A 15,454-nucleotide genomic window follows, 5' to 3' on the forward strand; every position below is an offset into this window, starting at 1 on the left:
CATCAAAATACGGTAAAACCAAGTTTTATCTCAATCTACTAAATTGGAAGCATACAATGACCTAAACACATCCCTTTAAACTCCTTTTCTTGCAAAAAAGAAATGATGGTATAAATGGAGAATTTCTGACGTTTGAACAAAGTAACATAGAGTGGAACCTTAGGAAACCTTCATTTAACTTTCTTTTAAACTTTAGGTTTTTTTAATTAACCCTTGAAACTATTCAATGTCACCAATGCCATAAAACAAGAAACCTTGGCCAACATTCATCAACAAAGCTACTTTTAAAAATGGCAGTCCTTTCTCCTTGTCCAACCTTACTACCTTCTACCAGATGGCTTCTTCCCATTCTCTCTTCTGGAAGAAAAATCAAATAAAAATTACACCAAAAGAGGATTCAGTATGAGGATAAGCTATACGAAACTGTCACTAAAGAGTAACGCCCATTTCCAGTCGTTTCGTCACCTGTAGAGTCATCAATAACCAGCCTTCTAGCTGGCTGAACAGCTCAGCCAACTCCTGAAGGAAAGTGGGGTGGAGAAAGGTCCTTGGTGTAGGTTGTCAGTGTCGGTGCTCCGAGGGGTCCTGATCTTCTCAACGTTTTTGAGGATTACATCATGCAAGGTGGCATACTGGTTCCGTTTGTGGAGCAGGCTCTGGCACACACTCTGGTACTCGTTTTCCTCAACCTCGGTTACAGTGCGGTAATCTTCCACCTGGGGCTATTTCACTATCTTGGATACCAACTTGGCCTGGGTGTTGTAATAGGTGGAGAAGCGGCGTAGATAGGAGGCTGCTGTGCTCTCCACGGTCCACAGCTGGTCCGCGGTATCTTCCTGGACAGACACTCCAAAGTTGTTGCCGTCCTCCGCCTTTGGGAGGAGCAGCTGCACCCACATCCGCACGGTGTTGCATTTCTCTCTCAGCAGCTCATCTCGGGTTTTACGTGCTCAATCAGCTCCACCAGATGCTGGTTGCTTCGCAGAAGCTGCCCCTCGCCGCCTGGCATTGCTAGTACTCTGATGAAGGACTGGATCTGCAGAGGCTGCGGATCCCGGTTGGGCCCATCCCCCGCAGTGTCTGGGGCGACGGGGGTCTCTGGGGCTGGCACCGAACGTATTCTGGATAGGTCTTGCAGGCGGAGCTCCTGAACCCGACTATCCAGCTCTGACAGCTTCTGAGGGAAGAAGGTGGACACCAGATCCTCGGCCTTCTGGGCAATGCAGGCCCGAAATGAATCTACTTTCCCCTGCACGTCCTGCTCTAGCTTCAGCGGGGAAGCCATGACCTCCAGGGGCGTCGAGTGTTGGAGGAGACACGGCCTGAGTTTCTCCCTCCTCCGCAGGCTGGGTTTGCGCTTCCGCCGCCACCACCAACTCCCAACAGACCAAGGCCCTGCCAGGGCGAAAAGACGTCCCGGAGGTCCCTGCGGGCCGGTGCGCGGAGAAAGCGGGAGCCACACGCTGACCACGCCCTCCAGACGGCGCCCTGGCCAAGAGGACGGCAGACAGGCTTCGTGGGACCAGCCTAGGCTTCGAGTGCCTAGCCGCTAGAGCACCGAAGACCACGTGTCGGGGGACCCAGCTGGATCTAGTTATCTGAGCTGCGCCTCCCCTACCTACTGGCCTGGCTGGCGGGAAGCCACTTTAAAGAACATCGTTAAACTTAAGCTGTGAAGACCAGGCAATGACAAGTCGGTGCGCTTTACATAGGAGCTCAAGGAAATCCACAATCCCTGGATCCAGAATACACGATCTCTTTTGAAAGGCATCTCACAAAATGGGCTCTCCAGAGCAAGGCTCACTTCTGGAGAGCCTCAAGTCACACCTTTACAGGTAACCTGGGCCTATCCATGCTTTCCCCTTAGAAAGTCAGAAGTGAGTTCACTTCACTATTGTATTTTAATCAAGTTTGTAGACTTCTGAGATCGTCTATGGCTTACTTCACACAATTTTTAGTTTAAATTACATATGTTAAGTTATATGACTCTTCTTAAAATTCACCTTTTGGGGAATAATTAACAATTGAATCTGGACTGTAAATTAAAGTAACACAGTCAAACTTCCTGAATTTGGTAAGTGTATGGTTGTTACAGAGGTTATGTCCTTGTTTTTAGGAAGTACACACTACAGTATTAAGGGATAAAGTGACATGATATATTTAATCTATTCTCAGATGGTTCAGAAAAAGTGTGTGTGTGTGTGTGTGTGTGTGTGTGTGTGTGTAGAGAATGAGAATGTGAAATCATGTGGAGAAATGGTAAAAATGAATCTGTATAAAGGGTGTATGAGAATTCAGTATTATTCTTCTAACTTCTCTGTAAGTTCAAACTTATTTCAAAATAAAAAATGAAACAACTACCTTTTCCTTAAAAGTTTCTGGAATCATAGAGACAAATTCTGTAAACTTCTAAACTTTCACCCTATTTATTTATATTCATTTTCCTTTCCCTGAAATATTTTCCTTTTGTTCTCTGCAGTACCACAGAGTAAAATCCAAGCCTTTGACTTTTATTCTAAAATTACTGAAGTTTAGTTAAAAAAAGGATTTTTCTAACGATGCTATAGTATGGTTTCAAATGTAATTGTTACCTCAATCAGACTGTAAACTCTTTCAGGGCAGGGGCCAAGTCTTAATTCATCTCTTTTGCAGCTGGTGTGGAGCAGGTGCTCAATATATGTCTGATGAAATGATCCTGACTTAGTAAGATTTTAGCTAACTATAACTTCACAAAATCTAGAACTGAAAGGAAAAAAATATCAACAAGACAAACATGTTACAGGTTGGGTTCCCCAGCAAGCAGAGAAGTTGCTTACAGGAGGTTTATTAGGGAGTCCTCTTAAGATAAACACCTGTGGAAAGAAAGAGACAGAACAGGGAGAAGGTGGACTTCGATGCAATCTCAAGGCCTCAACTGACCCCATGGGGAACTGCGAAATGCCCTTCAGAGTTGTCCTGAGGTGGGGTCAAAGCAGTTCCTGAAGAGGGCTCTTTGGTAGCAAGACTTTTAGCAATTGGGAAAAAAAAACTTTAGTTCTGAGGAGGGATCTGGGAAGCTCATCATAGCTTCAACTACACATGTAAGATATTAAGATACCTCTACTAACAAACTAGCAATTAAGTTGTTCAGCCCCAGTCAGGAGTTGAAAATTCAAAGATGGTTTCTGTGTTCAGATCAATTCAAGCCTCTCAGGAATGACAAAGAAGGCTATGGTGACAGTAATTATATGTTCAGAGGTGGGGCAGGGGAGATAAAGGTGTGTATGTATGTGAGGGAGGTAATGGGGGATTACTGGTAAGTTGGATCTTAAGATATAAGGGAAGTGGCAGGAAATGAGGCAGGAGAAGTAAGCAAGGACCAGCTCATGGAGGCAGGGCCCTGTTTGCCATGCTTTAGGAACCTGGATTTAATAAAAGCCAATGAAGGACATTTAGGCAGGGAAAAAATACACACAGATGTATGATTTCAATGGTGGAGGTGAATTTGAAGAAGAAACTAGAGGAAGAGAGACTGTGCCATAATCCAAATGAGAAAGTATGCCTCATTTTAAGTGGTGGTGATGGGGTTGAAAGAGAAGCATCAAGAATATCTTAGGAAAAAAGAAAAGAATATCTTAGAAGTAAATTTAACAGTATGTAGTGATCGTTTTAGATGTGGAGAGATGAGAAAAGGCAGAATTCAATACTACGTAATTTTGGGGGGGGGACTTAGGTAAATGATTTCTATTTATACTTATATTAAACCTCTCCTAAGAGGTGAATTACATATACCTTTTTACTCACACATATTTACATTCAACTTACGGGAATTTAGATAGGGCTATCAAACAGAAAAGAAAAAGCAAATCTTAAAACATGACCACAATTTCCCATATGTTGATTTTCTTCATAACTTTGGCTATAAAAGATTACGACGGCGCCAGCATGGAAATTCCCTTTTATACTAAAAACATCCTCAGTGGTATATATGGTTTAACAAATGGTTACTCTGTTTTCAAACAGAAAACATTTCTAGTTGCTCTTTTAAAGAAGTAGGAAAGTTTCTTTCTACTTATTATGACAGTGAATAGCCATTTATATGAAATTATTTTCTTTAGTTGTCTAATGATAAATTTAAATCCTTTGGGGGATTAAGCTGCTCTTTTTTCTAGTGGGACCTAAGAGTTTTATTTTTTCGTAATGTTTCCTGTCCTTGTTAATGAGATAGCAGTTGGTAGGAAAGTAACAGCTCCTAATTTTTCTACCCCCATCAACCAGCAGCAATCAGTGGTTGTTTTTAAAAATTATTTAATAAACTTGCCTGCCTTGATTTGACCCATGAAATTAACACTGAGTGCTAACAGGTGGAGGCAGGCCAGGGACAGCTGTGTAGAGTATTGTCTTGTTCAGGTCAGTTTCTCCTTTCTCCACAGCCCAGCAGGGTTCATTATGTACTGATGCCAATAACTGACACCCCACTCTTCTTTTAGGAATGCCTACAGATTTATGGATTGGCTTATCCTTTAAATATCCTCCAACTCTGAAACTATGCCCTGTGAAGAAGGGATTCTGTGGTCCTGCGTATGGGTTCCATTTACAGAACTATTCTAAGCAACTGTTGTGTCAACTATTGGAGATACCTGTAAGCTTGAGATATGCATTGAAATTTAATCATTCAAAATAAGCTGTTTTTCCCACTGATTTCTTTCTATCTATAAAAGTTAGGAGAAATATTATCAATGGTGCTAAATCTAGATAATCTTAAGGCTCTGGTGGATGGTAATATTTTCCCCCTTATATTTATAAAATTTTTCATCTCTGGGTTGCAGTGGATCTTATGTTATATAGACCCCCAAATGAGCAATTTCTAGGGCTGACAAATATATCACGTCCTCTTCCTTCATTCTTCCTCCTAGATTGCTGCACGTAAAGGTACAGAAATAAACGATGTGGAGGTATTCACTGCAGTGCCCTTTTGTCAGAATCAGCCTCCACATCTAACACAAGCATGGCTCTAAATGAAGAGGAGTTGGCAATATAGCATTGTGGTTAAAGTTACGAAGTTAGTCATGTTCAAATCCTAGCTTTGCTACTTACTACCCATGTGACCCTGGCTAAGTTATCTAATCTCTCTGTGCTTTATTTTCTTCATCTATAAAATGAGCATTATAATAATATTTATAAAAGTTGTTCTGAGGATTAAATTAGTTAATACATGTAGAGAGTTTAGCACAGTGCCTCAAACATATTAATTGCTCAATAAATGTTAGCTATTATTGAAGGAGAGTCTATCAACAGTCCAAAATCTCCCTTCACTCTTTGAAATGGAGTAGACAAACCAAGATACAATTTTCTTGTTCACTATCTTGTTACTTAGCAGTAGTGACTAATTGTACTACACAGTTGAATATCAGTATCTTTTTTTAATGGCTTGAATTTCTGAGATCATCAGTATTTAGAGGCCATATCACAGAGGGCATAGGTGAAGCAAGCACAAAGTTTTACTGGCTACCTTGGCTGAAAAGTGCATTTCTGAATAGAACCCCTTCTGGCAAAAGCCATGTCTTCATCAAGTTCACATTATTTTATCTTACAAATTACATAATTGGGATAGTTTGGAAACAATGATGTCTACTGTCAAGGGTCCTTAAGATCACTGACTTTTAACAAAAAAACCACTGATCTCTAGGTCCTGGATTCCCAACTTTTTAAGATGCTTTGGCCAATGACTCTCTACCCAAGTCACTGATAGCTTCCTTGTTTACAAAATCCCTGGATCAATGATGTACTGGATGAACAATGAATCTTCTAGTTCAGCATTTTTCAAACTGAATTCCATCGGTTCCCTGTAATTATTTGTGTCTTCATTTTGATGATTCATTAACTGATGTAAGCATATTCTGGGTCATATTATAACTGACATGCAATTTGGGCCAGCGATTACATTTTTATGATTATGATAGCACCAAGTACATCTACCTTAATTGATGAGAGAGGAGCCTATTAGGTATGATTATCCTTTATCTCCTTTTCCCAAATAACTGTAAATCAGATAGAACAAAGGTTTTCTTAGTGATTCAAACAGAGAAAACTGGGGCTTCCCTGGTGGCGCAGTGGTTGAGAGTCCGCCTGCCAATGCAGGGGACACGGGTTCGTGCCCCAGTACGGGAAGATCCCACATGCCACGGAGCGGCTAGGCCCGTGAGCCATGGCCGCTGAGCCTGCGCGTCCGGAGCCTGTGCTCCGCAACGGGAGAGGCCACAACAGTGAGAGGCCCGCATACCGCAAAAAAAAAAAAAAGAGAAAACTGTGGGGAGAATTAAGTTATCACAGAGTACTCAATAATACGGAAATGTTTAATTAAAAATTGAAAAGACTTGCACCATGAGAGTCCGTATCACCTTCACTTATCAGTAGTGACATAAAAACATGGTCTATTACATAAATTCAAGTTGTTGATTTGATCTTTGTAATATTATTTATATTTAATTTATATATTTATATAACTTATTTATATTATATAATTATATTACTTTGGTTTTGTAGTTGCAAACTAAAAGTAGATGTTTCAAGTTTTGTGTTTATATGTACTTAATAAACATGTCAGTGCTGGCGGAGAATTTCTTCCTTTAAAAGTAAAACCCCTCTTATAATGCCTTGTGCAAACAATTCCAGAGCTATCTTCCTGAAATGCGTTTTTGATCATATTTCTATCTTCTGTAGTGTAAGGACCAAATTCCTTAAGCATAGTCCACAAGTTCTTTCATGATCTGGATCCTGCCATCTCTTATTTCCCAGAACCTACTCTACATTCCAACAACAGTACTCTCACACGTCCTATGGTTTACATATTCACCTCTCTCTGTGTAAAATGCCCACTGTATCATCTTCCTCCCGCTCTCTATCCTACCAATTCATCCTGCTGTAATCAACTCAAGAACTGTTTCTGAAAAAACCTTCCCTGATACCACCTTCTCCCTTCCTAGAAGTTAGTGCTCCTGGCACAAGTTAAATAGCATAATAATATCTACCTCATAAAGCTGTTGAAAGGATTAAATGAAACAACTTACATAAAACAGCTAGGACACTAAATTCTTCATAAATGATAGTAGTTTTATTTGTATCTCAAAGTATTCTGCATAAATCTCTTTTACAGTTCCTATCACAGTGTTGTAATTTTGGATTTACAAGTCACTTTTCTTTACCATAATAAATTCCTTGAGGACAAGCATTTTAGTTTTTTCATTTTTATATATTCTTTGGTAGCAGTGTGCCAGGTAACAATAAATGTTCAATGAATATTTACTGAATAAATGAATTAATGAAAGAAACAGGATAAAATTGATCAGATAGGACCTGACTAGCAGAAGAGATGGGACTCTCAAGCAACTTATCTTTTTCTTATTTCCCCTGAAAAGTTGCTAGATCTAACAGCGGTCTTCTGGGCTGAATTCTTTATGGGTTTACAGGAAAAGCAGGAAATATATTTCTTTTTCTCTCCCATCAACAGTATGCAGAGTTTCACATTCTGCTTTTGACTCTGGTAATATTCTAGAATTCTAACCAGTCAAACTATTGCTTAGTTGTGAAAAAGAGCCCTCACTTAAATAACTGGTGTTGGTCTGCAGAACACTAGTTACGCATTACTACATGTTTGTGCAAAATGAACATATCGGGGAGTACCAGAGAGGTACACACACAAGGAATAAGGGCGGTGCTGGCTCTGACTCACACTCCTACTGTTTATTTATAGCTTCTTATTAGTATGGGATTTGTTTTATTTGGCAAAAATACAAGATCTCACTGACTGAGGGAGGAAGATGTAAGAAAATGCCTAAGCATAAAAGTTCTACAGCTGAATAATAATCTGTAATTCAGTGCTGTATCAACAGACTCCCCAGGGGCTGGTGCAAGCTGAAACCACTCCAGAATTACAGATTTCATGAGCTGCAGACTTTACTGCTAAAAGTAAAATAGTGATTAACTAAAGATTTTATTCCTCCATAGACACTTCCATTCATAAATGCTAAATTCACTAGTTGGGGCTAGATTAAGTTAGTATACAAAATATGTACAGTGAGTTTCTAATATCTCTAAATAATTTTCACCAGCAGAAATAGTCAAAAGTAAATTTCAAAAAAAACAAGCCAAAGAATTTATATGCTTCAGCCTGAAAAAATGTACTTTCTCTGTATTCATTTAAAATCACTGACATTCACAGAAAGACAGACAAGATGAAAAGGCAGAGGGCTATGTACCAGATGAAGGAACAAGATAAAACCCCAGAAAAACAATTAAATGAAGTAGAGATAGGAAACCTTCCAGAAAAAAAATTCAGAATAATGACAGTGAAGATGATCCAGGACCTCGGAAAAAGAATGGAGGCAAAGATCGAGAAGATGCAAGAAATGTTTAACAAAGATCTGGAAGAATTAAAGAACAAACAGACATGAAAAATACAATAACTGAATTGAAAATTACACTAGAAGGAATCAATAGCAGAATAACTGAGGCAGAAGAATGGATAAGTGACCTGGAAGACAGAATGGTGGAATTCACTGCCACGGAACAGAATAAAGGAAAAAGAATGAAAAGAAATGAAGACAGCCTAAGAGACCTCTGGGATAACATTACATGCAACAACATCCGTATTATATGGGTCCCAGAAGGAGAAGAGAGAGAGAAAGGACCCGAGAAAATATTTGAGGAGATTACAGTCGAAAACTTCCCTAACATGGGAAAGGAAATAGCCACCCAAGTCCAGGAAGTGCAGAGTCCCCTACAGGATAAATCCAAGGAGAAACACGCCGAGACACATAGTAATCAAACTGACAAAAATTAAAGACAAAGAAAAATTATTGAAAGCAGCAAGAGAAAAATGACAAATAACATACAAGGGAACTCACATAAGGTTAACAGCTGATTTCTCAGCAGAAACTCTACAAGACAGAAGGGACTGTCATGATATACTTAAAGTGATGAAAGGGAAGAACCTAAAACCAAGATTACACTACCCAGCAAGGATCTCATTCAGATTCGATGGAGAAATAAAAAGCTTTACAGACAAGCAAAAGCTAAGAGAATTCAGCACCACCAAACCAGCTCTACAATAAATGCAAAAAGAACTTCTCTAAGTGGAAACACAAGAAAAGGACCTACAAAAACAAACCCAAAACAATTAAGAAAATGGTAATAGGAACATACATATCGATAATTACCTTAAACGTGAATGGATTAAATGCTCCAAAAGACACATGCTTGCTGAATGGATACAAAAGCAAGACCCATATATATGCTGTCTACAAGAGACACACTTCAGACCTAGGGACACATACAGACTGAAAGTGAGGGGATGGAAAAAGATATTCCATGCAAATGGAAATCAAAAGAAAGCTGGAGTAGCAATACTCATATCAGATAAAATAGACTTTAAAATAACGAATGTTACAAGAGACAAAGAAAGACACTACATAATGATCAAGGGATCAATCCAAGAAGAAGGTATAACAATTGTAAATATACATGCACCCAACATAGGAGCACCCCAATACATAAGGCAACTGCTAACAGCTATAAAAGAGGAAATTGACAGTAACATACTAATAGTGGGGGACCTTAACACCTCACTTACACCAATGGACAGATCATCTAAACAGAAAATTAATAAGGAAACAGAAGCTTTAAATGACACAGTAGACCAGATATATTTAATTGGCATTTATAGGACATTCCATCCAAAAACAGCAGATTACACTTTCTTCTCAAGTGCACACGGAACATACACCAGGATAGATCACATCTTGGGTCACAAATCAAGCCTCAGTAAATTTAAGAAAACTGAAATCGTATCAAGCATCTTTTCTGACCACAACACTATGAGATTAGAAATGAATTACAGGGAAAAAAACGTAAAAAATACAAACACATGGAGGCTAAACAATACATTACTAAATAACCAAGAGATCACTGAAGAAATCAAAGAGGAAATCAAAAAATACCTAGAGACAAATGATAATGAAAACACGACGATCCAAAACCTATGGGATGCAGCAAAAGCACTTCTAAGATGGAAGTTCATATATACAAGCCTACCTCAAGAAACAAGAAACATCTCAAATAAACAATCTAACCTTACACCTAAAGGAACTAGAGAAAGAAGAACAAACAAAGCCCAAAGTTAGCAGAAGGAAAGAAATCATAAAGATCAGAGCATGAATACATGAAACAGAAACAAAGAAAACAATAGCAATGATCAATAAAACTAAAAGCTGGTTCTTTGAGAAGATAAACAAAATTGATAAACCATTAGCCAGACTCATCAAGAAAAAGAGGGAGAGAACGCAAATCAATAAAATTAGAAAAGAAAAAGTTACAACGGAAACCGCAGAAATACAAAGCATCCTAAGAGACTACTAAAAGCAACTCTATGCCAAAAAAATGGACAGCCTGGAAGAAATGGACAAATTCTTCGAAAGGTATAACCTTCCAAGACTAAAACAGGAAGAAATACAAAATACTAACAGACCAATCACAAGTAATGAAATTGAAACTGTGATTAAAAATCTTCCAACAGGGGCTTCCCTGGTGGCACAGTGGTTGAGAGTCCGTCTGCCGATGCAGGGCACACGGGTTCGTGCCCCGGTCTGGGAAGATCCCACATGCCGCGGAGTGGCTGGGCCCGTGAGCCATGGCCGCTGAGCCTGAGCGTCCGGAGCCAGTGCTCCGCAACGGGAGAGGCCACGACAGTTAGAGGCCCGCATACCGCCAAAAAAAAAAAAAAAAAATCTTCCAACAAACAAAAGTCCAGGACTAGGTGGCTTCACAGGAGAATTCTATCAAACATTTAGAGAAGAGCTAACACCCATCCTTCTCAAACTCTTCCAAAAAATTCCAGAGGAAAGAACACTCCCAAACTCATTCTATGAGGCCACCATCACCCTGATACCAAAACCAGACAAAGATACTACAAAAAAAGAAAACTACAGACCAATATCACTGATGAATATAGATGCAAAAATCCTCAATAAAATACTAGCAAACAGAATCCAACAACACATTAAAAGGATCATATACCAAGATCAAGTGGGATTTATCCCAGGGATGCAGGGATTCTTCAATATATGCAAATCAATCAATGTGATACACCATATTAACAAACTGAAGAATAAAAACCAAATGATCATCTCAATACATGCAGAAAAAGCTTTTGACAAAATTCAACACCCATTTATAATAAAAGCTCTCTAGAAAGTGGGCACAGAGGGAACCTACCTCAACATAATAGAGGCCATATACGACAAACCCACAGCAAACATCATTCTCAATGGTGAAAAACTGAAAGCATTTCCACTAAGATCAGGAACAAGACAAGGATGTCCACTCTCACCACTATTATTCAACATAGTTTTGGAAGTCCTAGCCATGGCAGTCAGAGAAGAAAAAGAAATAAAAGGAATACAAATTGGAAAGAAGTAAAACTATCACTGTCTGCAGATGACATGATACTATACATAGACAATCCTAACGATACCATCAGAAAACTACTAGAGCTAATCAATGAATTTGGTAAAGTAGCAGGGTACAAAATTAATGCACAGAAATCTCTTGCATTCCTATACACTAATGATGAAAAATCTGAAAGAGAAATTAAGGAAATACTCCCATTTACCACTGCAACAAGAAGAATAAAATACCTAGGAATAAACCTACCTAGGGAGACAAAAGACCTGTATGCAGAAAACTATAAGACACTGATAAAGGAAATTAAAGATGATACAAAAAGATGGAGAGATATACCATGTTCTTGGATTGGAAGAATCAACACTGTGAAAATGACTATACTACCCAAAGCAAGCTACAGATTCAATGCAATCCCTATCAAATTACCAATGGCATTTTTTACAGAAGTGGAACAAAAAATCTTAAAATTTGTATGGAGACACAAAAAACCCCAAATAGCCAAAGCAGTCTTGAGGGAGAAAAACGGAGCTGGAGGAATCAGACTCCCTGACTTCAGACTATACTACAAAGCTACAGTAATCAACACAATATGGTACTGGCACAAAAACAGAAACATAGATCAATGGAACAGGATAGAAAGCCCGGAGATAAATTCACACACCTATGGCCAACTAATCTATGACAAAGGAGGCAAGGATATACAATGGAGAAAAGACAGTCTCTTCAATAAGTGGTGCTGGGAACACTGGACAGCTACATGTAAAAGAATGAAATTAGAACACTCCCTAACACCATACACAAAAATAAACTCAAAATGGATTAGAGACCTAAGTGTAAGACCGGACACTATAAAACTCTTAGAGGAAAACATAGGAAGAACACTCTTTGACATAAATCACAGCAACATCTTTTTTGATCCACCTCCTAGAGTAATGGAAATAAAAACAAAAGCAAACAAATGGGACCTAATGAAACTTAAAAGCTTTGCACAGCAAAGGAAACTACAAACAAGACAAAAAGACAACCCTCAGAATGGGAGAAAATATTTTCAAACGAATCAACGGACCCAGGATTAATCTCCAAAATATATAAACAGCCATGCAGCTCAATATTAAAAAAACAAACAACCAAATGCAAAAATGGGCAGAAGACCTCAATAGGCATTTCTCCAAAGAAGGCTTACAGATGGTCAAGAAGCACATGAAAAGCTGCTCAACATCACTAACTATTAGAGAAATGCAAATCAAAACTACAATGAGGTATCACCTCACACCAGTCAGAATGGCCATCACCAGAAAATCTATAAACAACAAATGCTGGAGAGGGTGTGGAGAAAAGGGAGCCCTCTTGCACTGTTGGTGGGAATGTAAATTGATACAGCCACTATTGAGATAGAATTACCATATGACCCAGCAATCCCACTATTTGGCATATACCAGAGAAAACCATAATGCAAAAAGACACATGCACCCCAATGTTCACTGAAGCACTATTTACAATAGCCAGGTCATGCAAGCAACCTAAATGCCCACTGACAGACAAATGGATAAAGAAGATGTGGTATATATATACAATGGAACATTACTCAGCCATAAAAAGGAACGAAACTGGGTCATTTGTAGAGACGTGGATGAATCCAGAGACTGTCATACAGAGTGAAGTAAGTCAGAAAAACAAATATCATGTATTAACGCATATACATGGAACCTAGAAAAATGGTACAGATGAACCGGTCTGCAGGGCAGAAACTGAAACACAGATGTAGAGAAGAAACGTATGGACACCAAGCGTGGAAAGCGGCAGAGGGGTGGGGGTGGGGGGTGTGATGAATTGGGAGATTGGGACTGACATGTATACACTGATGTGTACAAAATGGATGACTAATAAGAACCTGCTGTATAAAAAAAAATTAAATTTAAAAAAATAAAATTACTCTCTGTCCTCTCATTTTGATTTTCCTTCTTAGCCCTTATCACAAACTGATATTCTATTACATATTTATTTGTATATTTGTTGTGTCCATCTTTAGAACACAAAAGCAAGGGCTTTTTTGTTTTGTTTATTGGATTCTTTGCAGTGAGGATAGCCTGAAACATAACGGCTACTCAATAAATATTTTGTTGGATGAATGACAGCAAAATTGTTTAAATCTCTTGATTAAATAATAATTCTTTGAGGATAACTGCATTTGGAAAAACTTTTTTTAATTATAAAAGTAAAGCAATTATTCAAATAGACACAACTTAGCATGAATAAAGTTTTTTGAATAATAAAATCAATCCTTAAAAGTTTGAAGAAAAAAACCTTTTATATTATGAAGATACCTCATATTTATGTTTTCTCTCAAAGAGCAATAAGAGATGTTACGTGTTTAAAAACAATTTGAATTTTGCTATTTATCACTTACATTCACCTTCTTAAAATATAAGTGTTTCAAAATGAAATTGAGATTCACATTTTGATAGATAGAAATTATGCCTCTTTATCTTTCTATTTTCAACTAATGCCAACTACACCAAATTGCAGTAAAATAAAAAAAATACAGATGAAAACAATTGAGTCTGGACTTGTTTTGGTTCTAATAAGTATTTTGCTTAAGGAGATACTGTATTCTCCTGAATCTAAGCTGAACACACAGTTGGTAAAATAATCCTAGGAGGACAATAGTTTCCAAAAAAATCAGCAATCATATATGCACAGAAATTAGGTTGACCACTTCTTTTTGTATGGTATAATACATACTTACATATTTTACTAAAAAAAATAAGATAAACTAAAAAAAATTAAAAAAATAAGATAAACTAAAAAAAATAGCTAAAAAGCTGAGCCCAAAGCCTCAGTCTTAAGTGAAGCTGTTTCATCAGAATAGACTTGAACTATTTTATAATCTGAATTCAAATTATTTTATCATTAATTTTTGATCTACTTAATAGCCTATGAACTTCCATTCTATATAAAAATGTCAGGTAACAGACTTCATCTAAAAAGGAGCAGCAGAATTGGAAGCTTGTACAATAACATTTATTAATAATACTAAAACTATGCTGATGTAACTGTTTTAAAATCTGTGATTTTGTGTATGTTATTAATACTTATAGGAAAACAAGACTAGTTTTATGCTACAAATATATAATGTTTATTACATCTTCTGGATGACCTATCATATATACAATGTATCAGTCAAATGGCTCCTATCTGATATCAATATGGAAAGGTTAAAGACTATAGTTTCTTTTCAGTTATCAGCCGATGTCACTAAATACATCAAAATGAATGTGACATAGTCAATTTGAATAAACCCTAAAAACAGCTGAAAACCTGGTGTCTTCTGTTACTTAGTTTTCTGTCTGTAATCTAAGTATCTAGTTTCTATAGACATCACATGAAATGAACACTGAAATAGAGTCAATTCAGGAAATCACTCTAAAATCACTTTTTTAAAGGCTACTGTAAGAGGTTATAGACTACTGAGGGAGATTCTAGCTATCTTTCTGTTTGGAAGAGCTCTTCCTTTCAAATTTATGATTCCCTTTACCCCAAAAAAGGATAAAGGGCAGGTCTAAATTATATAAATAAAGCCTTCATAAACCTAATCAGAAAATGGATAGTAATATAAAAGTCACTTGTAGGGCTTCCCTGGTGGCGCAGTGGTTGAGAGTCCGCCTGCCGATGCAGGGGACATGGGTTCGGGCCCCGGTCGGGGAAGATCCCACATGCTGCGGAGCGGCTGGGCCCGTGAGCCACGGCCACTGAGCCTGCGCGTCCGGAGCCTGTGCTCCACAACGGGAGAGGCCACAACAGTGAGAGGCCCGCGTACCGCAAAAAAAAAAAAAAAAAAAGTCACTTGTAAAATCTTGCAGATTTCATACTCTTTCCAAATGTGCTAATTTTCTGTCGGTTGATGGATGATAATGGCGTTAAAATGCATCTTTATGGGGAGTTCGGGCTGGGGTGTGATCATGGATGATTGTGCTATATCTAATGAAAAACAAACTCTTTCCCCTTGTCCTATCCA

General features: G+C 38.2%; 1 protein-coding gene and 1 pseudogene across 2 annotated transcripts in view; both read right to left on the reverse strand.

Moving 5' to 3' along the window:
- Positions 1 to 15,454, reverse strand: part of ATF6 (activating transcription factor 6) — a 220,448-nt gene that overhangs the window by 80,183 nt on the left and 124,811 nt on the right. The window lies entirely within an intron of this gene.
- Positions 492 to 1,285, reverse strand: LOC115847518 (proteasome activator complex subunit 3 pseudogene; annotated as a pseudogene).

Source organism: Globicephala melas, chromosome 1 (genome assembly GCF_963455315.2).
Source record: "Globicephala melas chromosome 1, mGloMel1.2, whole genome shotgun sequence".
Taxonomy (NCBI): Eukaryota; Metazoa; Chordata; class Mammalia; order Artiodactyla; family Delphinidae; genus Globicephala; species Globicephala melas.